The 27,878-nt window shown below is 55.7% G+C and overlaps 1 protein-coding gene across 4 annotated transcripts in view; it reads right to left on the bottom strand.

Annotated features, from left to right (window-relative positions):
• DLGAP4 (discs, large (Drosophila) homolog-associated protein 4) overlaps window positions 1-27,878 on the bottom strand; it is a 195,501-nt gene that overhangs the window by 145,677 nt on the left and 21,946 nt on the right. The window lies entirely within an intron of this gene.

Here is a 27,878-nt window from a genome sequence, read left to right as displayed (position 1 = left end):
CCAAGGGCAAGGAGCAGCAAGGTCTCTGTCCCATGTGTGAGCCTTGTGCCCTGCAGAGGGGCACAAAGTTCCCCATGGGTTACCTGGCCACGTCCCAACCATCCCCATGTCACACCCCCTGCCTCAGCCTTAGCCAGACGTTGGTGCCCAGCCCCCTGCTCCCGGCTTAAGAGATGCACCCACCCATGGGCATGGTGCAGAGGGGTTTGGAGAGGTGGGGGCAACACCAAAAGGCTCAACACCACTACAACAGAGGCGTGCACTGGTCTGCATCAACAGGTACAGGCAAAGGGGGGCAACCAGGAGTGCAAAGGAAAGCAGCTTAAAATAGGCCGGCAGTAAAAAAACAAGGAACAGCAAGGGCTGAGGCAAGTCCTGGAGATGTTCACTCTCTGACTCACATGCAACTGAGAAAACAAGGTGGGGCAAGGAGGACCAGCCCTGAAGGAACATGCCTTGGTGGGCACCAGGCAGGGATCTCCCATGCACTGGGGCACAGGTTTGACTGGCTGCTGGGAGGGCTGGTCCCTGGGCTTTGCTTGCCAAGGACCAGCTGGAGAAGACCTCACTGGGGCAGGCGCTGAGGCCACCGGTCAGTATGATGGGTGGTTTGGCCTTGACAAAGCTGGGGGAAGGATGTCCTCAGAGGAATCTCCACCAGTGCCTGCTCCATTGGGCAGACTGGCCAGGCCATGGGTATGCCTGGGGGATACCAGTGGTGCCCCCAGTTCCCACCCTCCCCTGACTGAGTGATGGCCGGGCACCAGCACCCCCGCATATGCCTGTCCCCGCTCCCAACCAGCCAACGCGCAGGCGCTGAGGCCACCGGTCAGTACGATGGGTGGTTTGGCCTTGACAAAGCTGGGGGAAGGATGTCCTCAGAGGAATCTCCACCAGTGCCTGCTCCATTGGGCAGACTGGCCAGGCCATGGGTATGCCTGGGGGATACCAGTGGTGCCCCCAGTACCCACCCTCCCCTGACTGAGTGATGGCCGGGCACCAGCAACCCCACACATGCCCGTCCCCGCTCCCAACCAGCCAAAGCACCCGTGGGGCGAGCTGCCACCCACCCCAGGGTGGCACACACCACCACACTGCCCAGTGCGCCGGGGACAGCCAGAGGATGCCGGCAGGACCCATCCAGCACCCAGCAACAGACACCGCCCGGCCAGAGCCACACGTACCTGGGGGGTCCGCCAAGGCCTCCCACTCGCCATCCTCACCGGCCGCAGCCCTCCCGCTCCCCTCGGCGGCTCGGCGGTTGCTACGGAAGGACCGTTGCCAGGAGATGAGGCGCTGGATCTGCTGGATCCCCGCGGCGGGCATCCCGCCCAGCCCCGCCGGCCGGGCTGGTGGCAGCGGGGACAGGGCTGGCAGCCACCCCCGTGCCAGCTCCCGGGCATCAGGCGAGCGCGGCGGCACCGGCCAGGATGGCAGGAGCTGGCAGCAGCGAGTGCCGCCCCGCGCGGAGCCTGCGAACACGCGTCGGCAACACCCAGAGGGGGAGAGAGGTGATGGAGATGGGAGCGACCTGCCACAGGGCAGGCGCGATGCCCGGGACTTGTCACCTCCCCTCTTCACTCCCCCCCACCCCCCAAAAAGCATCATCCCTCAGAGGGCAGGAAAACACTCTGGTGATGGTCTGGTGGTCGCAGCTGTCAGCAGCAAAGCAGGTCTTGCCGCAGCCTTCAAGGGTGTGTTTTGCAAAGGCAGGTGTCTACCCTCCTGCCAAACCCCTGCCCCAGCTGGGTGATGCGGAGCTGCTGGGCAGCCCCTCGCCTTCCTCTGCCCTGGTGCCACTCCGGGCTGCGCTGCTGCTCCCTGGGAGATGGGGCATCCTGCTGCTCTGCCCTTGGTGGACAGCCCCAGGAAAACCCCAAAAACAAGTAATGGGAGGAGCCCAGGGAGAGAGAAAAAAGCCTGGTCCTGCCTGATCCCCCAGGGAGCTGGTTTGGGACCCAGATTGCCAGAAAGTGCTGGTTTTTTCCCCATGAGGTTAGATCTTAACTCTCCGGTCTGGTGCAGCAGAGGAGTGCCCCAGCAGGTACTAAGAGGGGAAAGAGAAGGATAAAATGAGGAGGGTGTCAGGACAGCCCTTCCCACAGACAATTAGGTGCCAGCTGATAAACCCTGTGCCCTAACCTTCTGGCAGCGTGAGCAGTTCTTCACCAAAGCAGAGTGATGAAATCTGAAATTCTGACTCTTTCCAAGGAAAAATCCAAGCAGAAAGGACATCTAACGCTGACGGCAAGCAAACAGGCTCTGGGCACCTGAGGCTCTTTTGAGGGAGGTTTGGGCTTTCCTTTCTCTCTCATGGGTCACTGTTCAGCAGCCTGATCCCATTCTTGCCGTTTCCTAATACACAGCACACACCTCTCCAGCGGTGAGCGGGGGATGCTGCAGCCACTGTCCCCAGCCAGACCCACAGGCCCACTGCACCCTTTCTGTGTCCCCTGGTGCAAGGCACGGCTCCAGGAGCAGGGGCTGCAGCAGGAGCAGCACTGGAGTTCCCCTCTGTCACACCAGCTGGGTCCTATCTGGAAGGCGACACAGGGAAATGAGAGTCTTTCCCCGGGCAGCCTGTGAGTCAGATGTCTCCATCAAGGACTTTGGGTGGTCCCCCATTGACTCTGCTCAGAGCAGCACCCAGCCCTGGGTGCCTGTCTGGCAGCAATGCCTCATGCAAACAGCTAAGAACAACCATCCTCTCTTCCCAGAGGGGAAACTGAGGCCCAGCAGCACCCCCAGACGTGCTTTTCAGGGCTGCAACTGGGTGTCCAACATCCCAGCTCTCCCACCGCCCCTGTCCAGTTGAGTAATTCAACTGTCAAAACCCAGGAAGCCAGAAAACTCTGCTTCAGTCTGTTTTATGGCAAGAAACAGGGAAAACCAATTATACCAGGATGCTGATCCTAACATCCAGTTGTGGGGTCCACCAGCACAGGGCTCCTGAGCCCCCTTGTTAGCTCCCCAGCAGCCCCTGGAGAGCTGTGCATGTCCGTGGCTCATGGTGGAGCAGGGAGGAGACCCAGTTTGGGAGGCTGAGAAAAGCCCAGGGCTCTGCGACAGAAAAGCATCTGAGTGTCACCTACACCAGGAGAGCAGCCTGGAGAGGGGGTACCACCACAGACCTCTGCGGACCCCTTTGTGCTTTGGGAGCAGCACAGCCTGGGACGAGCACCCGTCCCCAGCCGTGGCATGGCAGCCCCACACTCTCAAGCGGTGGGATGCCCGGGTGGCCCCAGCCCGCTGGCAGCCAGCCTGGCATGCTGTCCCTTGGAAATGGGGGTACAGCCACCCACTAGGTACAGCTGGAGCAGCTCCCGCAGGAAAGCCGTCACTCTGGGATGCAGATGTCACACATGCCTTGAAAAGGACCACATCTGACACGGTCGCCCTTCAGCTTTAAAAATCTCATTCTGGGTCACTCATTTCCTTGTTTCTGAGACATAAAATCAGACAGGACAGGCGGGCAGCTGCGCTGGGCCTGTGTGCCCTGCAGACATCTCTGAGCAGGGCCAGGGCAGCTCCCACCAGCTGACTCCCTGCACGAGCATCATGTCTCCCCGTACCAGCTCCCCAGGGGTTAACGTCCTGCAAGAGCCCACAAGGGCAAGTTGGTGGGAGCAGCCTCAAAGTCATTCAGAAGGACTTTCCTGCCCCACTGGGTGAAGGAGATGTGGGATGCAGGAGGGACAGTGGCTGTCCCACCACCACACATGCAGCTCTTCGTGGGGCAGCCCCTCTCTAACCCTGCAGCACTGGTGACCGCAGCCCTGGGAACAGCTGGAGCAAGGAGACTGTCGCTGTAAATTGTGAGGAATACACACAACCCCTCACACCCAGCCTGTCCCAGGAGTCCAGTGAGATGCTCCCTCTGGGCTCTTGGGCATAGTCTCGGCAGAGCTGGGCTGTGGCCCAGCTCCATCCTCTGGGGGGGAGGCAGAGGGGGTCCCTGGCAGCACTGATACCCAGGGCTTCACCACATCTGGCTTGAAGCATCCTGCACCCATCCCTACCTCCCAGGGCATCAAGGCCTTGGGAGCTCGTTTTGGAACCATCTCTTCCACTCAGGCAAATCTGCCCCTGGTGCCTGGGGGCTCAGACTTCACCCAGCTACACAGCATTCCTGACATCCCATCCCGTGAACGCAGGACACTGCTCCTCAGCACGACTGCATGCCTACAGACCTGGCAATGATCTTTCTGAGCCAGGAGATCAGCCAGGTATTAAGTGAGGCCCTCAGCCAAACCACAGAATAGTTTAAAAGCATAGAGTATGTAATAGTAACGGAAAGCCACGGAGACAAACGCTCGCTCCATCCCAAAGAAACATGGAGAACAAGGCAGGAAGGGATTATTGGAAGCAGTCCTGGGCTCACTATGAACAGGGCAGGGACAGCACACATTCGCCGAGACAAATCTGAGACACAAACCCCTTGCAGGAGAAGGAGATTAAAAACCACCACAGCTCTTTTAACCAACATTGATAGTAGATGTGTGAATCTCCCCCAACACTGCCCGCAGCACCGGGATCCCCAGCTGCCATTCACGCAGCTGCACACCCGCTCTCATCAGTGACTCCTCAGCTCCTCACACTTTACACCTTTTCTTCAGAAAAAAAATAAAAGAAAAAAACCCCAAACCAGCAGCACATACCATTTGTTGCTTGCAAATGCTGGTTTGCCAAGCCAAGCCTGCTGCTGCTGCTGGGGTGGTGGGTAACTGGTAAGGACCCTGCAGCTGGAGAGCCTTGAGGCCGCTCCAGCCTGGCCCTGGGGAGGGGTGAAGCAGGCAGGGGGCTGTTTTCCCACACAGCAATTCCCACCTGAGCCTCCCGGAGCCCCTGGGGGTCTCTGTGATGGCAAAGCTTCCCCCCTGCACTCCCGGGGGAGCCGGGAGCCTCTTGGCCAGCCCAGGCGGCATGGGCTGCAGTGCCACTTTGCACTTCTGCAGGACATCTCCAAAGCTTTGCCCCCGGCTCGGAGTTCAGCCGCCAATTTATTCATTCACAGACAAACACAGCACCTGGGTGGCTCGTGCGAACTTCACCGCTCACAGTATTCGCCACGGGCCTCACGCGCTGCGGGAGCCGTGGGATTACGTGAGACCCAGCCTGCCTTCCTGTATTCCGAGAGCAAGGCTCTGGCCGTCTGATTGCAGCGGTACGACGGCATGCCAAATAGCTTGGAAAATCAGAAAGAAGCAAATAAATCTCAGCATGTGGTGTTTTCAAAATCTTCAGTCTCCGGCTTTCTAGCAAGCCAAACGTGACATCTGAGCATCCAACATTGATTGTCCTGGTCTCCCGTGTCTGGAAACACGAGGTGTTTCTAAAACCCCTTTCTAAAACCCCAGTGCCTCTCTGCAGACCCCCTCCTGACATCCTGCAGAGCACAGGGAACCGTGGGCTGGTCTGTGAGGGTGGAGGAAGGCAGGACTAACAAGGGTGCCTGTGTGCCCGATCCTGGAGGGACACAGGCTCCCAGGTGTGCCGGGGGGGCTCAGGGCCCCCCACTCTTTCCAGGTGTGCCTCTCACCACTGAGGATGGAGGGAGCCACAGGTAAGTTAGATGGGTCAGCCCTGACCCAAGTGTCCTCAGGGATGAGGAGAGCAGCCTGGAGAGGGCATATCACAGCAGACCTCTGTGGACCTCTTCGTGCTTTGGGAACACCACACTCTGGGATGAGCACCAGTCCCAGCCCCGCCATAGCAGCCCCACATGGTAGGGGTGCACAACCCTACTGGTGATGCACATAGAATGGTTTGGGTTGGGAAGAACCTTAAAGATCATCCAGTTCCATCTCCCTGCTCTGGGCAGAGACACCTCCCACCAGACCAGGTTGCTCTAAACCCCATCCAACCTGGCCTTGAACACCTCCAGGGATGGGGCAGCCTCAACTTCTTCTGCCTGGGAGCACAAACTTTCACCCCAGCCAGCTGTGAGCATGTGTGGCACTTGTCATGGGAACCCTCTGCCAGGTCACCCTCCCTCCTGTGCACCCCAGGCACTCCTGCCCATGCAGATGACCGTGTCCACATTCCCTGTGGCCTCTCCCAAAGTCCAGTGACTCCCAGAAGTGGTGCTGGTCAGGTGCTCTGCTGGGCTATCTCGGTTGCAGGATTGACTCTCCCCTCCCAAGCACACACGTGTGCACACACGTGCCAACGCTCATACACACACACACGTGCAGGTGCAGGGCAAGTGCTGTCACAGCTCCCCAGGCTGTGACACAGCAAGGCAGAGCCACCAAAAGTACCCAAGAGAAGGAGGAGAAAAGAAGACGGAGGCAAATCCGTTGAGAAGAACTCAGCAGTGCTCAGGTGACAAACAGGATTTCAAAGCCCCTGAAGGAAGAGATCCCTGGGGTCTTCTAACTCCATCTCTGTCTCCAGAGCTCTCCTTGCAGATGCCAGTGGGCTCCGGAGGCTGGTGTGTGGTGATGTGGGCTGCTTTCATGAGCCCCACTCATGTCAGTAGGTTGGCTACTTTCCTAAGCTCAGTATCCACCTTGTGCCAGCATCACCAGTGTCCTGTGTGCAGTCCATCCCCAGTGTCCTGTGTGCCAGTCCATCCCCAGTGTCCTGTGTGCTGGTCCATCGCCATGTCCTGTGTGATGGTCCATCCCCACATCCTGTGTGATGGTCCATCCCCATGTCCTGTGTGATGATCCATCACTGGAGCCCTGAGTGCCAATCCATCCCCGTGTCCTATGTGCCAGTCCGTGTGGCCTTTGCAGACTCTGCCCAGAGGAGGGGACAGCCTCTCCCCACCACAGCAGAGCAGGAGGGGACACAGTGCCAGGGCACGGTCCCCAGGGGCTGCTGGCATCCCACCAGCCTGGTGCAGTGAGGAGGAGCTGGGGCCACACCAGGCTGGGACGGCTCATCCATAGCTGCTGAGACCTCTCCTTTTGTGTCACCCTGTATTTCTGATGAGGTGGACGCTGAAAGGTCAGGCCTTCTTCCAGGGATGCTTCTGTGCTTGGGCACTGCAGATACTCGTTTCCGAATCCCTGTGAAGTCACTTAAACCTTTTGGTGCCTCCATTCCCCATCTGTAAAGCGAGGCTTACGCTATTTCCTCTGTCTGTCTTACCGGGATAGCTCATAAGCCATTTGGGACTGGAAAAGTCTCAGAATATGAATTTGTGTCTGGCTTGCAAAGTGGGGCCCTGGGCTCGTTAGGAACTAATGTGATCACTTGTGCTGTGTCTAGCGAGGAGAAACACGCTGCTGCGGGTACTTGTCCCTGTGCTCAGCGATGGGGGTTTAGCAGTGAGGACACAACACACGCTCCCAAGGCTGCCGTGGCGTTCCAAATCACACTCCCATGTAACGAGCGTGGTGGCCTCAGCTCAGGCATTCACAGACACCAATTTATCTTGTGCTGTTATTTGACGACAGAGTCTTTGCTGAGGGGTCAGGACGGGTCACAAATACCCTTCAAAGACAGGGCTGCTTGTGTGTTCGCACATATTTACGCTGTACAGAGGCGCAACACCTCAAATGAGAGTTATGCTCACCTAAAGCGGTGATGAACACCCTTCTTTCGCGCTTTCCCTGCTGTGTCCCTGTGCCTGCCCTTCAAGGATGGCTGTGTAAGGACGATGCAAAGAAACAGAGCACGAGCAGAGGAAATGGGGCGCTGCCAGCCTCAGCTCACCCTCAGGCCACCTGAACCATCACGGCTGGGCATTCACACCCCTGCTGCTGTGGGAACCCCTCCAGGGATGCAGCAGCAGAAACCCTCGGGAAAGGTGAGCACGCTAACGGGGCTGGCACACAGCACCCAGTGCTTCCGGGGGGGCTCCCGGGGGAAGTTTGGGGATTGAACCAGGGAACTTGGGACTGCACAATACTGGTTACAGGGTGGCTCGGAGAAGGGTCAAAGGTGGGGAAAGGGAGGGATCCAGGTCGAAGAGGGAGGAACAAGCATGCAGTCTGTCCTGCATTCTTCTTTTCCCATGTGGTGCATCCCTGTGTGTGTGTGTGATCCCCATCCTCTGGTGAGCTCCAGGCCAGAGGAGCCAGCGAGTGCAATCGCAGTGGTGGAGCCAGATCCCGGAGAGACTGAGGGTCTGGGAGGTGATACCAAGGCAGATCATGAAGGGTGTTTTCCGAGCTGTGAGCCACAGGACCAGGATGATACCTACATCCTCCCACCTGAGCACTGCTCCCCTGCCCACGCTCGGCTGTGCCCAGGACCTGGCTCAGCCTCACTGCTGGTGGGACCTGCAACACTGGTAGGAAGCGGTTCCTTATCTCGACCAGATCCCTGGGATCTTCCATCCACGGGACTGAACTACCCTGAAACAGTCCTGGCCAAGGACACGCTTAGAAATAACATCTGGGACAGGACAGGCTGAGACTCCCATTAATTGCCTGGTTGCTCTGTGGTTTGTTCACGTGCTGCACCCGAGTAGGTACAGCTCAAGAGCGTCATTGTCAAAGTTGCGGCTGGGATGAAGGTCTGGCATGACAGCCCTGAAGACATGCCAGGAAACCTGCTTTTTGGCACCTGAAGCTATGCGTTAATAGTGAGATGATAATATATTGAGCCCTACCTAGTCCTGCCTTTGAAACTATTTATCATCAGGGCATCTTGTGCTGCTGGCTGGTGAGTGCAGTGCCGTGCCAGGCAGGATGAGCTGACAGCATCAGAAACACCTCCAGAGACATGACAATGTCGGGATGCCATGGACCACCAGCCTGAAACGGCTTCCGACATCTCCTGCTTGCCCCCCTGCAGGAGTGCTGTCCCTGGGGGACCCAACGTGGCCATCCCGCCTCACGCCAGTATCCAGGACTTTTCTTTCTCAGCTCTTCCATGGGGCAGGGATGCTCCAGCCTTGCTTTGCACAGGTTTAGCAGGAAGTGGCTCACTCAAATGGCATCACGCAAGAAGAACATGATGGACTCGGGAGAGCAGGTTCATGCCCCCATACCCAAGTCCAGCCCCTCATCCAGCCTGTGGGGTTGCTCTGTCCCAGGGCCAGTGGGGCTGGTGGCAGGGAGGGTGGATGCTGGCAGCATAGCTCTGCTCTGATCCCCACGCTCCAGCCCTTTGGTAGAGTGCCAGGTGCCCATGCATGTGCCAGTGGCTCGAAGAGCACCATTTAGAGCCGACCTCTGAAGAGCTGTTTGTGTGTAGGGCAGGAGAAGCCAGAGTGTTTCTCCTGCACAGGCCATGGGGACACACGGGGGTCACCCTGAGGTGCTGTGCCCTGGCACAGAGCTCTCTGGAATCGATGGAGCCTGTGGAACAAGCTGCCCTGGGCTGGGGCTGGGTTATGGTTTGAGAAACTCACAACAATTTATTGTTGTTTAGACAATTCTTCTATCACTCGATGACCCTTCCCTACCCGGGAAGGGGAATTGGGGAAAACAAGGAAACACATGGGTTTAAATATAAATAGATCTAATAGGATCAGACTAAATAATCAACAATAATACTAAAGACCTAAATTAATCAATACTAAACTATTGATCCTAATGCCAAAATAAGACATACAAGGTCTATCCCCAGCCCATTCCCCAGCAGAAGCCGTGCACTCCCAGCAGGGACAGCAAATGTGGGACCCCGTGAGCGCTGCGGCTTCGGGAGGAAGGGAAGGGCTCAGGGCTCTGGCACCGGGGAAAGGAGTTCTCTGGACCCACCACCGTCGAGGGAGAGAGCGAACTCCTCAGCAAACCTTCTAATTTATACTGAATGTGGCGTTCATGGAATGAACCAATCCTGTTGGCAGCCTGGGTCAAGTGCCCGGGTCTCGCTCCTCCTCATCCTGCTCCTGGAGAGGCTCAAAAACACCAAGACCTTGAAATCTGCACCTCAGAGCTGGCTGTAAAGTAAATATTTTCATGAATTCAAACACTAGAGCCTCCTAAAAGTGCAGATTTTCCAAGCATTGGAAGATAAATTAGTCCTGTGTCGCACAATCCAGGAGAGACTGGCTCAGCCAGGCAGCACGTGGTCGGGAGAGGTGGTCAGAGGGTTGCGAGAGGGGTCTCTGCCTGAGTGAGAAGCCCGAGAGTGAAAGGGACAGGACACAGAACCCCACAGGGGATTGCTTCAGACCTCCCTGCTCAGCAGCACCAGTCCCCACTGGCCTTTCCCCACAAGCTCTTTTGATCCACAGATCTCAAAGTGCTTCTGAACCCTCAGAAGGGACATGACTTGCTCTCTCCAGAGCTGCCTCAGCCTGGGCTCCTGCTGAAAGCTCTAACCCCGCACTTGGAGACTAAGGCTGGTGGGAGATGCAGGCAAAGGCTGAGGCACTTATTGATGCAGCTCCTCTGAGGAAACGTGATCAGCAGCGATTGATCAGCAAAACCACACAGGACAAACACACTCTGGGTGAGGAGTGAGCACCAGAGCCACCCTGCTCCTACCACCTGGGGACACGCATGGTCTGTCTGCAGAACATGGGACAGGCCATGCTGTGCCCTCCTCCTTCACCCCGTGACTCAATCCCACTCTGAAAACATCGCTTGACTCATTGGAAGGCATCCTTGGAAGCATATTTTTGCCATCAAGAGGATAAAATAAGATTTTTTGGCAGGGAGGGCACATGCTCCTGAGAGCTCCCTGGTCTCCTCCACCTCGGAGTGGGACAGAGGGCAGAACCAGGCAGGGGAAGGAGAAATGCCGGGCAGAGTTTGTACCATCCATCTGTGACTATCTAAGAAGAGCTGTTAATGTCATGCATGGTCAAAACCAGGAGTTGGAAGAACAAGAAGGAGCATGGATGAGTGCAAGGGGCAGAGATGCGCTGTCACTCCCGCCTCCCTGAGCAGCAGCAGCGCAGCCGCAGTATCTCCCTCCCCGCTTTGGGGGTCCCCCCTGAAGTGCCCCATCAGCTGAAGGGGTTTTTTGAAGATGCTGATGTTAGAAGTGGAGACAGTGAAGCACCAGGGCTAGTCAGGTTGAGCCCAGTGGAAGCCCATGAGCATCTTCTCTGGACAGGGAAGGCTGCATCCCTCCATGTGCCCAGCTCTGCAAGGCTGGGGTGGTCCCACCAGGGGGTTCAGCACTGGCTGCCCCCCCCTCAGGCTCCTCTCCACTCCAGAGAGATGCTGGTGCCAGCACGCTGGGACCTAGGAGAACTTAGCTTGCTCTGGGGTCTGTCACCATGACCCAGGAGCTACTGGAATTCCAATTAGTAGATCGAACCCTCCTTTGCTTTGAAGTCTCTCTGCAGGGCGCAGCAGCAAGGCAGGGGACCCGTCACACCCTACGAAAGTACACGAGCACGCTGGGACCTAGGAGAACTTAGCTCGCTCTGGGGTCTGTCACCATGACCCAGGAGCTACTGGATCAAACCCTCCTTTGCTTCGAAGTCTCTCTGCAGGGCGCAGCAGCGAGCACCCTACAAAAGAGCAAAGACTCTGGGCTCCACCAAACCTCTGCCTTCACGGGGAGCTGAAGGTGCTCAGCATCCCTCGGGACCTGCCTTGAGGCCTCTCCTGCAGGTGACCAATTGCCCAGACCAGGAGCGGGTTTGAATCCCCAGATCTGGCCCCTCGAAGGACAGAGGAATGACTGTCCCTGCTCTGGGCTCCACCAAACCTCTGCCTTCACGGGGAGCTGAAGGTGCTCAGCATCCCTCGGGACCTGCCTTGAGGCCTCTCCTGCAGGTGACCAATTGCCCAGACCAGGAGCGGGTTTGAATCCCCAGATCTGGCCCCTCGAAGGACAGAGGAATGACTGTCCCTGCAGCGGCACCGCTCTTCAGGGCAGGCCATCAATGGTGAAGCTGCCTCTTGTGCCTGTGCCACATCAGAAGAGGCTGAATCTCCAGGGACAGGAGAAATTTGGGTCCCTCCTTCACCCCGTGACTCAATCCCACTCTGAAAACATCGCTTGACTCATTGGAAGGCATCCTTGGAAGCATATTTTTGCCATCAAGAGGATAAAATAAGATTTTTTGGCAGGGAGGGCACATGCTCCTGAGAGCTCCCTGGTCTCCTCCACCTCGGAGTGGGACAGAGGGCAGAACCAGGCAGGGGAAGGAGAAATGCTGGGCAGAGTTTGTACCATCCATCTGTGACTATCTAAGAAGAGCTGTTAATGTCATGCATGGTCAAAACCAGGAGTCGGAAGAACAAGAAGGAGTGTGGATGAGTGCAAGGGGCAGAGATGCGCTGTCACTCCCGCCTCCCTGAGCAGCAGCAGTGCAGCCGCAGTATCTCCCTCCCCGCTTTGGGGGTCCCCCCTGAAGTGCCCCATCAGCTGAAGGGGTTTTTTGAAGATGCTGATGTTAGAAGTGGAGACAGTGAAGCACCAGGGCTAGTCAGGTTGAGCCCAGTGGAAGCCCATGAGCATCTTCTCTGGACAGGAAAGGCTGCATCCCTCCATGTGCCCAGCTCCGCAAGGCTGGGGTGGTCCCACCAGGGGGTTCAGCGCTGGCTGCCCCCCTCAGGCTCCTCTCCACTCCAGAGAGACGCTGGTGCCAGCACGCTGGGACCTAGGAGAACTTAGCTTGCTCTGGGGTCTGTCACCATGACCCAGGAGCTACTGGAATTCCAATTAGTAGATCGAACCCTCCTTTGCTTTGAAGTCTCTCTGCAGGGCGCAGCAGCAAGGCAGGGGACCCGTCACACCCTACGAAAGTACACGGACTCTGGGCTCCACCAAACCTCTGCCTTCACGGTGAGCTCAGCATCCCTCGGGACTTGCCTTGAGGCCTCTCCTGCAGGTGACCAATTGCCCAGACCAGGAGTGGGTTTGAATCCCCAAATCTGGCCCCTCAAAGGACAGAGGAATGACTGTCCCTGCAGCGGCACCGCTCTTCAGGGCAGGCCATCAATGGTGAAGCTGCCTCTTGTGCCTGTGCCACATCAGAAGAGGCTGAATCTCCAGGGACAGGAGAAATTTGGGTCCGTGAGAGCAAACACCCCTCAAATAGCAACAAAGCCCTGAGCCCCAAGAGCTCTGCTCATTTCCTACCTGCAGAAAACAAAAACAACCCCAGAGGAAAGGCAGCACCCAGCCTCAACAAGGTTTAATTTGCTGTTGACAATCCAGACGGTAATTATATTACCAGGTACCTGGCTTTTCATTAAGGCCCCACACAGATGTTACTTTTCTGGAGCTGACATAAACGTGCTCATTTGTCTTCATCAAAGCAGCACACACGCTCCCGGCCGTCTCCCCAGTCACCTGGTGCAGCACCCGTGCTCAGCCCCTCCGCCAAGCTGCCACTCGCAGGGTCCTTTACTGCCCCAAGAAGGGCACACGGACCCTGCAGAGAGGTCCTCTGCAGCCACTGCCATCAGCCTTGTCCATGTCACTGGTTTAGCCCTGCCATCATCCCTGTCCCTGCCATCATCCCTGTCCCTGCCGTCATCCCTGTCCCTGCCGTAGCCCCGGTCCCTCTGTCAGCCCCCAGCTCTGCCACCAGCCTCTCCAGCACGGATCAGGCAGAGCATTTCTCTTCCCCGCAGACAAAGTCTGGCACCTCCAGGCTTCCTTTCTGGGTGAGCCAGGGAGCTTGGCTGAGGGGGGCCATGGTGCCCTCCCCAGCAATAGTCCTCCTCCCAGTGCCCAGCCAGCCTCATGCCACCCACCCACCCCTTCTCCCCACCAGCGCTGGGGACCCGGCCCAGTTCAAGGTGTCCCTGGCCACTCACTGCAGACTGGGTGAGCCCATTCTGACCAGAGCCACTGGCACAGCCCATGTGGAGGAAGGCTACAGCTTGTTCTGCTCCCAGGGTCCCATTGCTGTCGTGGTGCGGGGTGGGCTCCAGCCTGGCCAGCTGGAAGGTGATCCCTGTGGTGGATCACCCTGTGACCTGGGGTGGTGCAGGTGATCCCTGAGCCTCATCAGAGGAACGGGGGACCAGCATCCCCAAGAGTACGGGCAGCACGAGGGGGTGGCAGCACACTCTGCTTCTGCCTTCCCAACAGGGAATCCCCCTGTCTGCTGGGGAACTGGGAGGAGGAGCGGGATGGGAGCAGGCCAGCTGGTGTGCCAAGGCTGGGGGAGATGGAAAGCCACAGGCTGAGCCTCCCCGTGTTGTCTGTGCAATTTTTGTACAGAAACACACCGCGCAAGTTTGTGGCATTGCCAGAGCTAAACAACCCCTCACTCTTCATTCGTTAAAAAAAGCCTCTTCCTGTAGAAAACACTTTTTCAGCAGCAAATGTGACTGGATCCCTGTTAAAATGCCCGGAAAGAGCCATGCAGACAGGAGCCTGGTGCCCAGGCGGGGGCAAGGTGGCTGGGGGAAGCTCCCACAGCTCCCCAGCCTGCAAGGCAGGAGGAAGGTCATGCTCCAGATGGTAGACCTCTGGCTGAGATGCGCTGCCTGGATGAAGCAGTATTTCTTCCCTCCACCATCACTAAATCTGGTGCTTTGGGGGGGAGCTGTGCAGGGGAGGAGGGACTCGGCGGCGCCAAGGACTGTGTGCAGCACAGTGCGTCTTCTGCTGGCTTGGCAAGGGAGAGAAGAGCTCCACGGACCACGCAGCCTTCATTCAGCCCCTCTCAGCAACCATTCGTGGAGGCACAGATGTGATGCGAGAGGGCCTGCAGCTCCTGGCACCCCGCTCTGTCGCAGCCCCGCAGCTCTGAGCACTGCTCTCCCCCCTCCCTCCACCCTGCCAGGGCTGGGACCCTCGTCCCGGTGCTGCCCACCCGTCCTCTGGGCTTTGCAGGACCCGCCATCGGGGCAGCGCGGGGGATGCTGTCCCCCACGCTCGCAGTGTTGCTGGAGCATCGCTTGGATCCTGCACCCCTGGTAGTGACACGCTCCTGCTCTCCCTTGGAGCAGGGCTCAGCCTGACCCCTCGCTCTGGGATCCCCAGCCCCACGCCGTCCCACCAGGTGGTGGTGATGGATGTCACTGCTGCTGCTGTGCCACCACTGACTGCAGAAGTCCTCATCCTGACCCAATCACCGCTAGATTGCGGTGGCCCTGGGTGGTGACACCAGCTGCACCTCCTTAGAGTGGCTCCGATGGATCAAACAAATGGGAAAAGCCCCTCCAGCCACCTCAGATCCAACACCCTGCTGAGGCTGGGGGTTCAATCCACCGGGGGCTTGGCCACCAGCACGAATTTTTGATGATTTCCTCTCAATGTCATACTTAGCTGGTGCTGAGACCACCCTCTCCTCCTAACATCACTGTTTGCTTAATTACTGGTTGCCACAACTCTAAGGCAGTGGTGCTGTGCGCTATGTGGAGCTCTGTTGGGCCTGCCTTTTGTAGACTAGAAACTAAGGCTCACTTCAAGATGTTTAATACCCAGTTCTCCTTTGTCTCCTGCCTATTCCTCCTCACCTCTGACTACTTTATCATGATGTCTCCAGCCTCCTGGAAGCTGGAGCTATTCTTTGACCTTCAGCCTTAGACAGTCAAGCTGTCAGGCTCGCAGAGGTGCATGGTTTTCCTACACACCTTATGCTTGAGACCTGGGTTGGGAGGTGCAAGGCTAAATAAATAAGTAATGTCAAGACCCTCCAGATGCCATAACAGATGTCCTTCAGGAGAATCTGACTCCCTGATGCAACTGGGTGGACTGTGGCGGAGATGAACTGCAAGGCCTCCTCCTGGAGCCCTGCTTCCAAAGAGGCATGTTTGGTGCTTCACCTCCACCTCCTACCCCCCGTTGCCCCCCTTGCTGTGACAGAGCTGCTCTTTTGCCTGCAGGAGTGCAAGGCTGGCTGCTCCCACCACTCCCCTCGTTCTCCCCTCTCCACTTCAGTGGTGGGCTTGCCAGCACGCTCAAATACTTTTTTACCTTGGATTTGGCAGAACTTGGCCCAAGTTGGGCCAAGAACCCACCCCACTTTTGGGGGGGTGGGTGTTGAAATCCCCTGGGAGCAGCGTGGGACCGCAGTGCAACAGCACACCGGAGAACTCAGCAGCCCGGGAGGGGACAGCCCGTAGATCTGAAGGTGGCACACACGACATACTGCCTGAATCAAGGTCACTTTGTGAGTCATATCAGACCTTGCACAGAGTTTTCTCTGGGACTGTAGCACCCCACTAACTCACGGCAGTAGGGAGGAGGAGTTCAGCCCGTGTTGCGTGAGCTGCAGCAGGGACTGCTGAAGGTTGGGTCCTCGGGAACTGTGAGAACTGCAGAAATCAGCGACACACTCTCTTGCTTTCTAGGAGGTGGCTACAAAGGCTTCCAGCTTCCCCCCCACCAGCCTGGTGCGGGGGCTGGCAGGGCTTCTGCTCCGTGGGGTCAGGGACCAGCCTTGCTCTGCAAGCGCCTGCGCTGGGCGGCTGCGGGACGTGTCTGCCCTGGGCTCCACGTGCGCTGCGGCAGACCACGACTACAGGTTGTGTGTGCGTCTGACAAAAGGACTTTCTGAGCCCAAAAATCATTGGCCCATGACAGTGACCCTCCAGGGCCAGCCTGCCACTGGGGCTCCAGCCAGGGACCTGCTGTGTGTGACGCTGCTCTGCTACCAATGGCTTGATTCTACTACTAATAACAGCTTCATTAACGACAGAGGTTGTAACAAACACTAGTTCTGACCTGTACCTCCCCCAGCTCGATCCCCTGGCTGGGCAAAGGCAGCCCCCACCTCTGGCAGCTCCGGGGGGTCTCCTGGTGCCACAGCCAGCTGGTGGAACTGGGACGGGCTTTGCACCGTGCCTATGGGGGCTGCTGCCCCTGCTCTCCAGCGCTCTCCAGATGGTTTGGCTTCTCATTCCTGAGTCTCAGGGCTCAAGGCAAAGCCCGGCCAAGTCAAGCCTCCCCTGGGGGCAGGACGCAGTGTGCCACGTCCCATGTAGCAGCCAGCAGGGAGGCCAGGGCACCACTGGTGAATCATTCCCCCAGTGTGAGAAAGCTGCTCTGGGGGCCTCCTGAGGGCACAGGGATGACGACAGCTCCCCTGGATGGCCAAGGGGCTCCTCCACCGAGGCTCCCCGGCCCCTGCAGACAGCTGTCAGCTCCAGCTCGCTGCTTGGCTGCATTTGGGATTCTGTCCAAATCCATGCTCCAGGGTCCTGTCTGCTGAGCCGTCCCCAGGATGCCACATTGTTCCTGCCAGCTCCACGGGTCAAAGCCTGTTCCGAGTCACCTTCTTGAGATGCGCTCGGACCAGATTGAGCTGAGAAGGCACGCACTCTGCAGTTCCAGGGGCAAGAGGTGCCAAAGGCTTGCAAACCTCTGATTCTGTACCAGGAGCAGCCCCAGGGACATCTGCTGACATTCAGAACCATGGGCTCAGCTGCACCAGGTCTAAATTTGCATAGAATTTGCAGCAGGGAGCTCAGAGATTTCTGTTTATCTTTACAAATGGAAGAGAAAACCCACCAGATTTAGATGCAGTCTTTCCACATTCACAGTGGTGACCAACCAACTGACTTGCTCCTTGGCTATGAACATGCCTTTTTCCAGCGACCTACCTGGCTGGCCCTAAGTGGACCCCTGGCTGTTCCATTCAGAGTCCACCTCTCTGACAGTTTGAATCATAGAATCATTTTTGCTGGAAGAGACCTTTCAGATCATCAAGTCCAACCATTAACCCAGCACTGCCAAAACCACCACTAAACCATGTCCCTCAGCATCACCTCTACGTGTTTCTTAAATACCTCCAGGGATGGTGACTCCACCATGTCCCTGGGCAGCCTCTTCCAACCCTTAATAACCCTTTCAGTATAAAATTTTTTTCCTAATATCCATCCTAAACCTCCCCTGGCAAAACCTGAGGCCATTTCCTCTTGTCCCATCAGGCCTGTTCCTTGGGAGCAGAGACCAACCCCCCCCGGCTACACCCTCCTTTCAGGGAGTTGCAGAGAGCGAGAAGGTCTCCCCTCAGCCTCCTTTTCTCCAGGCTGAACACCCCCAGCTCCCTCAGCCTCTCCTCACAAGACTTGTGCTCCAGACCCCTCACCTCCTTTGAGTGGGAGGAGGAGTGAGGGTGGCAGGGGGTGCCAGCTCCATGGCATATCAGGGGTGCCAGCAAGCAGGGGCTGTCTCCATGGTGTGGGGGTCACTGGCTCAGCCCTCTGCCCCGTTTGGCGGAGCCTTGTCCTGCCCCACGGGAGGGTGCTGCTGGTTAGGGGGTTGTAGTTGCAGCTCTACAGACCTAAAAATAACATCTCTCCTGTCCCACAGTGCTCACCACCACACCTTGTCCCAGCGCCAGACCTGCTAATTGCTCACACAATCAAAGCAGCTGTGAAGAGGAGATGGCAAACAGGCCCAGTGAATACCCACTGATGAAGATGAAGCGGCTGAGCCTGGAGGCTCTCGCAGAAGCCCTGTGTCCTCTTGTTTGTGAAGACGTGCCATGGAGCTGCCCCTACAAGGCTCCATCTCCACAAGCTGCTGCTGTTCGAGATTTGGCAATGCTCATGCCAACAGCTTAGCAAGACACCCAGGTAGCCTCACACCAGCCTGGGAATGCCATTAGCCTCCTCTGCTCAGCCATGGCCATCCTTCCTGCGCGGCCTCAGGGCTAAGATACATTGGAGCTTGGCTCAGTCTCTGACTTGATCTTCCTCTTAGGAGCCCCAGCTGATGGCACCCATCCTTGGACTCTTTGCAATAACCCCCCAGCTGAGCCACGGGCAGCCCTCGTGCAGGAGAGCCACTCGCCAAGCCTTTCAGCAGGGCAGGGGCCAGTCGTCTCCAGGAGCCAGCTCGTCCCAAGTCACTGGGTCCCAGACACATTGAGTCCCAGCCCTTAGGGTGGCTGAAGGCCACCAGAGATGTGTGGGGTGTCACAGCCTGGCCTCTGCAGCCTGCATCCCCCGTCCCCCCCCAGGCAGTGCAGTCGGTGTGCCCCATATTTATTGCTTTTGCCATCAGGACAATACTCTGCCATGCTAGAAGAAATGGGGTGTGCCATTGTTGTAGATTACCAAATAGTGTTACATTACACACCTAATCATCTCCTGCTTCAACAACTCTGAAAATGCTCTATTTTTGTCCTGCTGTCTATGGGCAGGAATTTCATTCCAGGTGATTTCTCCCAGGGACTCTGCCTCCCCAGGTCTCCTACACAAACTCACCTAGCAGTCACGTCAGCAGGACCCAGAGATCTTTCTGGCCATAGATCCTTCAGCAAGTGCCCACGAAGTCTTTCCCCTGGGCTGTATGCACATCAGCTGCAGCTAGGGAAATGATTTACTATGGAGAAAAGAGCCACTATTTGTACTTTCTCATAGTGTTTCACCTCAAAAGACAACAAAGGACAGTAACAACATCTGGAACCCCTTGGGGAGATACACAACTAGTAAACAGCAAATGAGACGGTCACCTCTGACCTTCACAAGACCTCTTTCCTCAGCAGTTTCTTGACAGACTTGAGCTCATTCTTCCTTTTGGGGCACTGTAAAATGGGAGTACTACAGAGTGCTTGCAGAGAAGTGAGAGGAAGAGACCTGGCAACACAGGCAAATTATTGATCTCTAGCAAACGCGCCGGTCTGGTTTCTCTACGCACGCCGAGCCCTGCTGGCTATAGCCTGTGCGTGACTGCGCTTGGCCACTTCAGTCACTTGCCCTTGGATGGGAGCAAAGTTGCCTTCTGCACCTCACCGGGTGCTCCCAGAGGCACGGGCACCCCAGGGAAAGGGGCAACAGGCTCAGGTTGGGTTTAAGGCTGCCTCCTCCACCCCAGCCACGCTACAGCTGTCCGTCTGTCTGGCCGAAGGCAGAAATCGGCGTATTTGGCATTGGCAGTTTTGCAGTTTGCAATTTGCTTTGCTTGTGGATACGAGATGACTCCTCCAAAACACGCCTCCCATGATCTGTTTGCTTGTCCTACTCCCTGGGAATTTCAATTCAGCCACCTGCAGACGTTTCCTTAAGAGGTCCCACTTCCCTGCGCGTGCAGCACAGATTGGTGTGCCTTCCTCCCACCGGCCCTCCTTCACCAGCCCTGTGCTTGTCTCCTTGGGAGCACAGCCACTGCTGCGCTGGGCAGCTCGCTTGGGCTTTCAAGCCACTGGGGCAGGAGGAGCATCCACTGGTGTGCCTAAGATAAAGGTTACCACATCCCCTGCGGTTTTGCCAAAAGGCTACTAGGCAGAGGGGTGAAGATGAGATGAAAGAGGGACACGGCCGTCGTTTGAGCCCCCTGCAAGGTGGGCATTTCACTTGACAGAGAAAAGAGGGAGGGAACAGACACTTCATCATTTCAGAAATGTCATTTCCCCTATCCGCAGCTTAACACCAACGTGGTGCTTTATAATGAAAGGCACCAGGGCAGTCTTCAGTGCCTGGCACGGACGGGGTGTCTGGGAGTTTGCAGGCTGCTGTTTGATCGTGCAGTGATGAGGCTGAGCTCCCCAAACTCCCCGCCATCCCTTCGGTCAGCAGCGTCTCAGCACCAGTGAGCAACTGGCACAGGGGGAGATCTTCAAATTAACTAGTGGTCAGACACTCTTTTCACTGTCCTCCTGTGCTCCCAGAGCACCGTCATGACTCATGATGCTATATATATATATACGTATAAATTTGGAATCAAAGACCCATCAAGTCATTAAAAATCTGCTTTTCCTGCACGGCCCACAGTTTGCTGATGCTCCTGCTGCTCTCACGTGTGCAGCAGGGAGCAGAAGCACTCTCCCAGCCTTGCTTTGCCAGCACGGGGGGAGGAGGAGTGTGATTTCCAAGAAGAACGATAGATTTGTGGAAGCCTCTGGTAGCCTAGGGGACGGCATGGTACCCAGGGCCCTTCCAGGGGTGACTTGGATGAGAGCCCCTGCCTCATCCTCTGCCACCACCAGCTCCAGGAGAGAAGGGACCGTCTCAGCCCCTCCAGACACCACCCCACAGATGGGTCTCGGGACAGGGTGGCTGCCTGTGGTGTCACCTCTGCCCTGCCCTGCCATTTACTCTTGTGTACTTGAACACCAATTTTGTAGCTCAGCGCCACTCTGGGAGGAAAGTTCTCCAAGAGATGCTCTTCCTGTCTCTTTGCTGGGAATTGTGCCTGGGATACGTTCACACACCGTCTGCGGTGCAAGAGAGCAAACGGCTTCCAAAGCAGCTGCTTTACTTGTGGGTTTAATAGACACCTGAGCTTCTGAGGCCTGGAGAGCAGCCCCGTGGGTGGCAGCCCTGTCCCCCTCAGGTCAGACCAGGCTTTATGTCAACCTTTAATCTACTCTGGTCACCACTCAATCTACTAAGCACACCCCAGGGAGGTCCTACCACCTTTGTGGAGCACAGGGACCCAGCATCTTGCAGGATCATTCTTTCAGAGGTGAAGGTTTACTCCTCTGCCTGAGACAGAAAAAAGGTAGAAAAAAACCCCAACTTTTTCCCCTGCTGGTTGGGTCTCCCATTACTGCACTAGAAATAACAGCAGTCTTTTTGTTCCCATAAGATCTCACAGGAACCCTTTAAGGTCACAGGTAACCTGTATCTAAGATGACCTCAGTACCTTCACTTCAGGTGCCAAGCTGGGCCCTCAGAAACATCCTCCCATCATAAAGAAGTGCTGCTCATTCACTTAGATTTTCACTGGGTTACTATCCTGAGGATATCACCTGTGCCCTCTGAAAGGAGCAACTTATATTCAATTTTATCACCTGATTTTGAAGTTGAAATACTTCAGCCAAGTTTCCTCCACTTTTACTCATTAATTGTATTAATTTTTGTAGATCCTTGGCTAAATTTTCAGTGAATAGCCCTGCAAACTGAACTCATAAACATGCAAAAGGAGGAAAAGAAAAAGAAATTAAAAGAAAGAAGAAATCTATCAACAATAGGAAGCCCGTGTTCAAGTTATACATAATATATTATTCTGCCACATGCAATTTATCTTCTGACATATGCTGCTGTAGCGTATGGCATAGCTATAAAATAGGGAAATGCAGAATCAGGGAGAGCTGATTGGGGAACTGCCCCTTTCCCCGCCAGCACACAGAACACTAAGCCAGTGGTTTGTTTTAAACAGGTCTGTTCCATTGGGGTTTAAGCATATAACTTAAAACATGCACTTGTTCAACGGCTGTGCTGAAGTTGACCTGTGGAAGGAAGGGAGTAAGTGCGACATGGTGGGCAGGGGAGGCACAGGAGGGATGTGGGGCTGTGCTGGGATCAGGTAAGCGACGGAGCCGTTAACCGTCTGTCCCAACAGAAATCCCAACCAAACTCAAGGAGCAAACCTCAGTAACCCGACTGCTAACACTCGGCAGCTTCACAGCTAAATAAATTGAGCTCCTTGTGGCTCGTGACACTTGTGCTTGGCAGACTGTGTCCTTGTGGACATCTCCAGCAGATGAAAGAGGGCTTAGTCTCCCTGGGATGACGCTGCATGAACACCCTCGGCTACCCACATTGCTCTCCTCAGACGGTGTGACTTGTATCACCCGCCTTGGCGTGTCAGGCTTTTTGCTCCCACTTAATCACTTTGCAGAGGCTGCCTTAGCGAGCCCCCCCGGGTGCAACCTCACGCAGGCTGTGATGAGATGGCCACGGAGGGACCCCAGCTCTTCCCGAGGAAGCTGGTCCAGGCAGCTCTCGGGAGCTGGGCTCCCCACACCGCAGGGACTGGCACCACCAGCCTTGTTTGTTTCCCAGCGTGTTATTCACCAGCTTCATTTTCCAGCCAAGAGAGCTTTGAAAATAATAATAATAAGAGAGGATGAATGGGACGGCATGGGATGATTAACCAGGGTTTGCAGAGCTGGGCCAGCAGGCTGGATTGCCAGCGGCACCAGCACCTCGCAAACAACTGTCTGTGTCACCCATCCCACCCCCCGCTGGAGGGGGGGGACATTCCTGCGGCCCTTTGCCCTTCAGCAGACCCCTCAGCAGTGATTGCCTGCACCATCAAACAGCACGCCGCAGCGGTGTTTTCACAAACCCTCCCTCCTTTTTTGTTGTTGTCGTCAGGTTTTTGATCTCTGTACAGTAGAAACTCCTAGATTTATTCCTGCTCTCTGAATGCATTGCCACAACAGTTGGGATTCGGTGCTGTTATAATCTTTCTGGACTATAAAAAACAAGTCATGTCTTTCGATAGCATATGGTTCTCCCCTTACAACAAGAGACACCAGAACTTTCAATTAAGTTTCTGGAAGCGGCGCTGAAGCACACATGACTCATTTCAAAAGTGCACTAACAAGTGAAATGATCCCATTTTTTGCCAGATCTTGGCTCATCAGGAAACAAACAGTATCTGATGTCTTTCTTTCTTTATACATTGACGAAAACAACACCCTTCTCCGTCGCCACTGAGCTTGGGTAGAAATCGTCCAGCTAAATATTATAATATTTGATAATAGTCCTGCCAGCACGGAGCTGACTCATTTAATGTAATGTGCTGCTCCCTGAAGATTGCTTTTCAGCACAGCAAACAATTAGCTAGTTCATTCATCCCAGCTTGAGAATGGTAGATAGTTACAGGACCGCGGGTACGCTCCTAACGGGAGCTGATTTATCAACAATCGTAGTCGTTGCTCCTGTAATTAATCATATGCTATTTCCACATACACTTACCCCTCCGCTGACACTCCGCTCCCACTTCCCAACCACTTTTTTTTAAGCTCAGAATGGCATAGAAATAATTTTGATTCCTGGTCAGTGACATGGAGATGATCGGGCAGGGCCAAGCAGTGAGTCAGGGCTCTGCTCTCCAGCTCCTTAACCCTGCTCTTGGCTCCCGGGGGACAGAGCAGAGGCTCCTCAGCCCCAGCCCCAGCTCGCAGTGGCCAAGGGCCAGCAGATCTTGCTGTTGTGATGCTACATGTGCCTGAGCTGGTGTCCACATGCAGGACCCCTCACCACCCCACAGACACACGTCCAAAGAGAGCAGCCCAGTCCTGCTGGGGGGCGGGGGAGCAAGCCCCCTCATGCCTCCATCTCTGGGTCCTGATTGAAAATGGGGGGGAGCATCCTTGTCCCCGATGCAGGTGGGGAAGCAGCCACCACAGGAAAGATTATTTGCCCAAGGTGATGTGGTGAGCAAAGAAGTTGTGGGATCTAATGGGAGCATGGATTGCCAGCAAGAGGCTTTAGGAGCTGGAGGCGGGAAGCAATTGCTAACCCCCCGGCACATCTGCCTGCCGCCCCGCTATTATTTTTCTGACTCAGCAATCCCGCAGCGCCCGGGCGCAGCCAAGGCTTTCGGCGCCGGCAGGGCTGCTGTCCCCCGGCCCCCACCTCCAGGGCAGGCACAGCATCCCTCCTCTGGGATCTGCTTCCCAGCTGGCTTTGGCAGCGTGAACCCCTGGCTGATTCAACCCCTGTCACACCACTGCTTTCAGACACTGCTCTGGAGCACATTAGACACTTGCATTCTCCAGATCACAGGGAGAAAATGGCAGATCCCTGGCAGCGAGCGTTTCTTTATCTCACATCCTCGCAAAAGAGACAGCTCCTGGGATTTTTTCCCTCTAGACTTGGGCTTCAACTGGAGATTTATTTTATGGTGTGTTCATCGCTATAATTATTGCCAGTGTGAAGACGGTGACCTCAGCACCCAGACAAATGAATAGAGCAATGAGCACATCATCAGCATCCTTATAATTACCGCCCAAATACGCACCATGGAAACCAGGAGAAAGGGGGGATGCCCAGGTGGGGATGGGAGGGACCACCTCTAGTGTCCACGAGGAGCGGGACAGCACGGGTCTGCTTGGCTGTAAGGAGCCGTTCTGCTGCCACAGGGGGCTGTCAGAGGGCTCCATCCCTTGCAGCAGCACATCCATGGGGACAACCCGGCATATCTGCCTGCTGCCCTCCTGGGAGAGGTCAGGCATGACCACACAGTTGCCATTGTGTTCAGTTCTGGGCTCCCCAGTTCAAGAAGGACAGGGAACTGCTGGAGAGGGGACAGCAGAAGACCACAAAGATGATGAGGGGCCTGGAGCATCTCCCTTATGAGGAGAGGCTGAGGGACTTGGGTCTTTTTAGTCTGGAGAAGAGAAGACTGAGGGGGGGGATCTGATCAATGCCCATAAATACTTAAAGGGTGGGTGTCAGGAGGATGGGGCCAGTCTTTTTTCAGTGGTGCCCAGGGACAGGACAAGAGGAAATGGGCACCAACTTGAATGTAAGAAGTTCCACCCAAACATGAGGAGGAACTTCTCTCCCGTGAGGGTGGCAGAGCCCTGGAACAGGCTGCCCAGAGAGGTGGTGGAGTTTCCTTCTCTGGAGACATTCAAAGTTGCCTGGACACGTTCCTGTGGGACCTGCTCTGGGTGGACCTGCTCTGGCAGGGGGTTGGACTGGGTGATCTCCAGAGGTCCCTTCCAACCCCATGTGATTCTGTGATTCTGTGATTCTGTGCTTACTGCTTTTGGGGTAAACCCCATCCCCACAGACGTGCTGCTGCAAGGGATGGAGGAGGGACACCTCAGTGCCACATCCCCACAGACAGCAGGAGACGGCAGCACGGAGATACACACCTGCATATCATTCTTTACAGCCCTGGGACTGCATGAGATGCCATGGGGAGTCAGCCCAAACGCAGCGAGAGGTCTGCTTTGGTTCTAGGTCACATCACAGATGGCTCTGGCTCCTTGCCCATTCCTGCTTTGCTCTCTCTGGAGCAGCTCCATGAGCTCCTCTTTGAGTTCCATCCACACGTCTCCTTGGCCAGCCCGTTGTCGGCAGGTAAGAGCAGGTGCCCCAGCAACCCCCCATCCCAGTCTCCAGCACAAGCAGATGTTTTTTAGTGTGCCCCAGTCTTGATTTGCTCCCGTTTACCGACACTGATGACCTTCAGGGAAAAGGGACCTGGACAGATACCAACCATTTGTGCTCCTGTATTTCCCACTGCGCCATGGCCCTCGGCGCTGGGACTGATGTGCCGTGGCCTTGGTGCCCAGTGCCATTGGTCCCAGGTTCCCCCAGTGGCTCTCCACTGGCTTGGCACAGAGATGGGCCCAGGGGCACCTTGCTTCAGGGCTTCTGGGGCAGTTTTCCAGTTGTCGTTGCCCCCCTCTGCCTGTACCAGTGACTCGATCCTGACAACCAAGTCAAGGCAGTTTGTTATTTCTTTGTAAGAGATGGGGAGATTTCCTTGTAGGAGGTACCCAGTCAGGTCCCCCCTGTGTTCAGCCCTCAGCTCCCTCCTCCCAGAGCCAACACAACCTGCCTGGAGCTCAGGAATTGGGACAAGGACCTTCTGCCTGACCCGGCGGCTGCTCCCTTCTCTCTCAGCCCCCTAATATTTCTGCAAGTGCCCCCAGGAAGGTGCCACCACGGTGGTAAAGGCAAGGCAATGTCTTTTTACGGTGTGCCCTGACCAGAGGAGAACATCTGGTATTGAGAGAGTAAATCTAGTTGCTTTTATTAAATAGCAGGTGAAGGGCTTTGGCCAAAAATGGGGGAGGGAAGTTCAATTTGAGGAGCATTTTACTGTTTTTAAGTGACTGCTTTTGTGGCAGGTGTGCTGGAACAGCTGCTCTTTTTCTTTTCAACATTAAATTTGCCATTTTGAAACCGCAAGGTTTGGGGCTTTAACATTGAACCCTCACAAATTAAAAGAAAATGAGCATAAGCAGCAGGAGGATCAGATAGTGCCCAGGGGCACAAGGGTCTTCAGTTTCCACCAGATTAAACACTTCAGAGGGGCATTTTTGGTTTTTACTTGCTTGAGAAATGTAACTTTTTCTGTTTTGGACCAAACCAAACCAACTCCCTCTCCACCTCTCAAGACTGCCCCGGGAAGCCCTGCTCCCAGCCTCAGCTTTCTGAGGGCAACATCCAATGGACTGTTCACCCAGACCCTGATGGATCAGGGTCCTTCCGAACAAGCTTCATTTATCATTTGAACCAATTTGGTACAACTCCTCTACCTCTTCACAAGCACAGTGCCTACTGCCTGTTTCTGGATTCATCCCCCATAATCCAAGTTCCAGCCAGGAAAAACTTACACAAGATGCTGAATTTGCTGGATGGTGGGTTTCCCTGGACGTTGACTGTGCTACTCATGAGTACAAGGAGAGTTGCTGGTTAATGGTTCATTTGGGGCAGGGTGGTACTTGGCCCTTGGCAGGATCTGGATCTCAGGGCTCAGCTGGAGCAGAGAACAGCTGAGAGGAGAAGGCCCTCCACACCCCTGATCTGAGCCAAACACCACCTGACTGTCCAATATGCCAGCAAAACCCTGCTCACCTGGTCCTGAGCATTAGAAATATTGACCATTAGTGTTGGATAAATGGGAAGGAATTGATATCAGCTCAGAGACAATCCCCAGACCAGAGGAGAGACAGAATTAACCAGCTTATTATTATTATTTAATGCCTATATTGTGAGAACAGATGAATAATTCGTTTGCAAGGCTCTGCATGCAAGGCTGTTATGAAGCTTAATTCATTAGCGCTTGTAAAGTGACTTGAACTCGTGAGATGAAAGGTGCCCTCTGAGTGCCAAGTGCTATTACGGCTCCAGTACTGCGGATCTTTAATAAGGATATTGAATGGCTCCTCTGAGCCAGCACATTGCTTTTTAACTTCTTTATGGCTGTTTTTACAAGCACTATCCTAGAGAGCCAAAAAAATAAAAAGTTGCAAGAAAAAAATAATAGGGTAACAGTGCAGAGAGCATAACGCACCGAGGGTTCTCCTCCCTGCAGGGCACCCTGGTGGCCTCGTCCAGGGATGGATGGCACTGGGGTGACCATTCTGCTGCGCTCAGCATCGCTCCCCGTCTGGCCTATGCCTGCAGCGGATGCCAGTCCTAGGGGTCTGTCACCAGCCTTGTGGGGTGACCGAGAGCTGGGACAGCTCTGGGGACACCGCTGGATGGAGGCTGAAAGGTGGCCAGTGGGGAGAGAGGGACGTTGTGGTGGAAGCTGGCGACTGCTGGCAGGGTTTATGGCTTGCCTGCGGGCTCCCAAGCGAGCTGCCTTGCTTTCCATGTCGTTGGGTTTGGCCCATGTCTGGGGAGGTGACAGTGGGGGGCCATGCACCCATCCCTGCCATCCACCTGGCCATGCCAGTC

This window comes from Calidris pugnax, unplaced genomic scaffold (genome assembly GCF_001431845.1).
Source record: "Calidris pugnax isolate Ruff unplaced genomic scaffold, ASM143184v1 scaffold83, whole genome shotgun sequence".
NCBI lineage: Eukaryota > Metazoa > Chordata > Aves > Charadriiformes > Scolopacidae > Calidris > Calidris pugnax.
The sequence above is the reverse complement of the archived record's forward strand: the minus strand, read 5'-3'. Positions and strand labels throughout refer to the sequence as shown.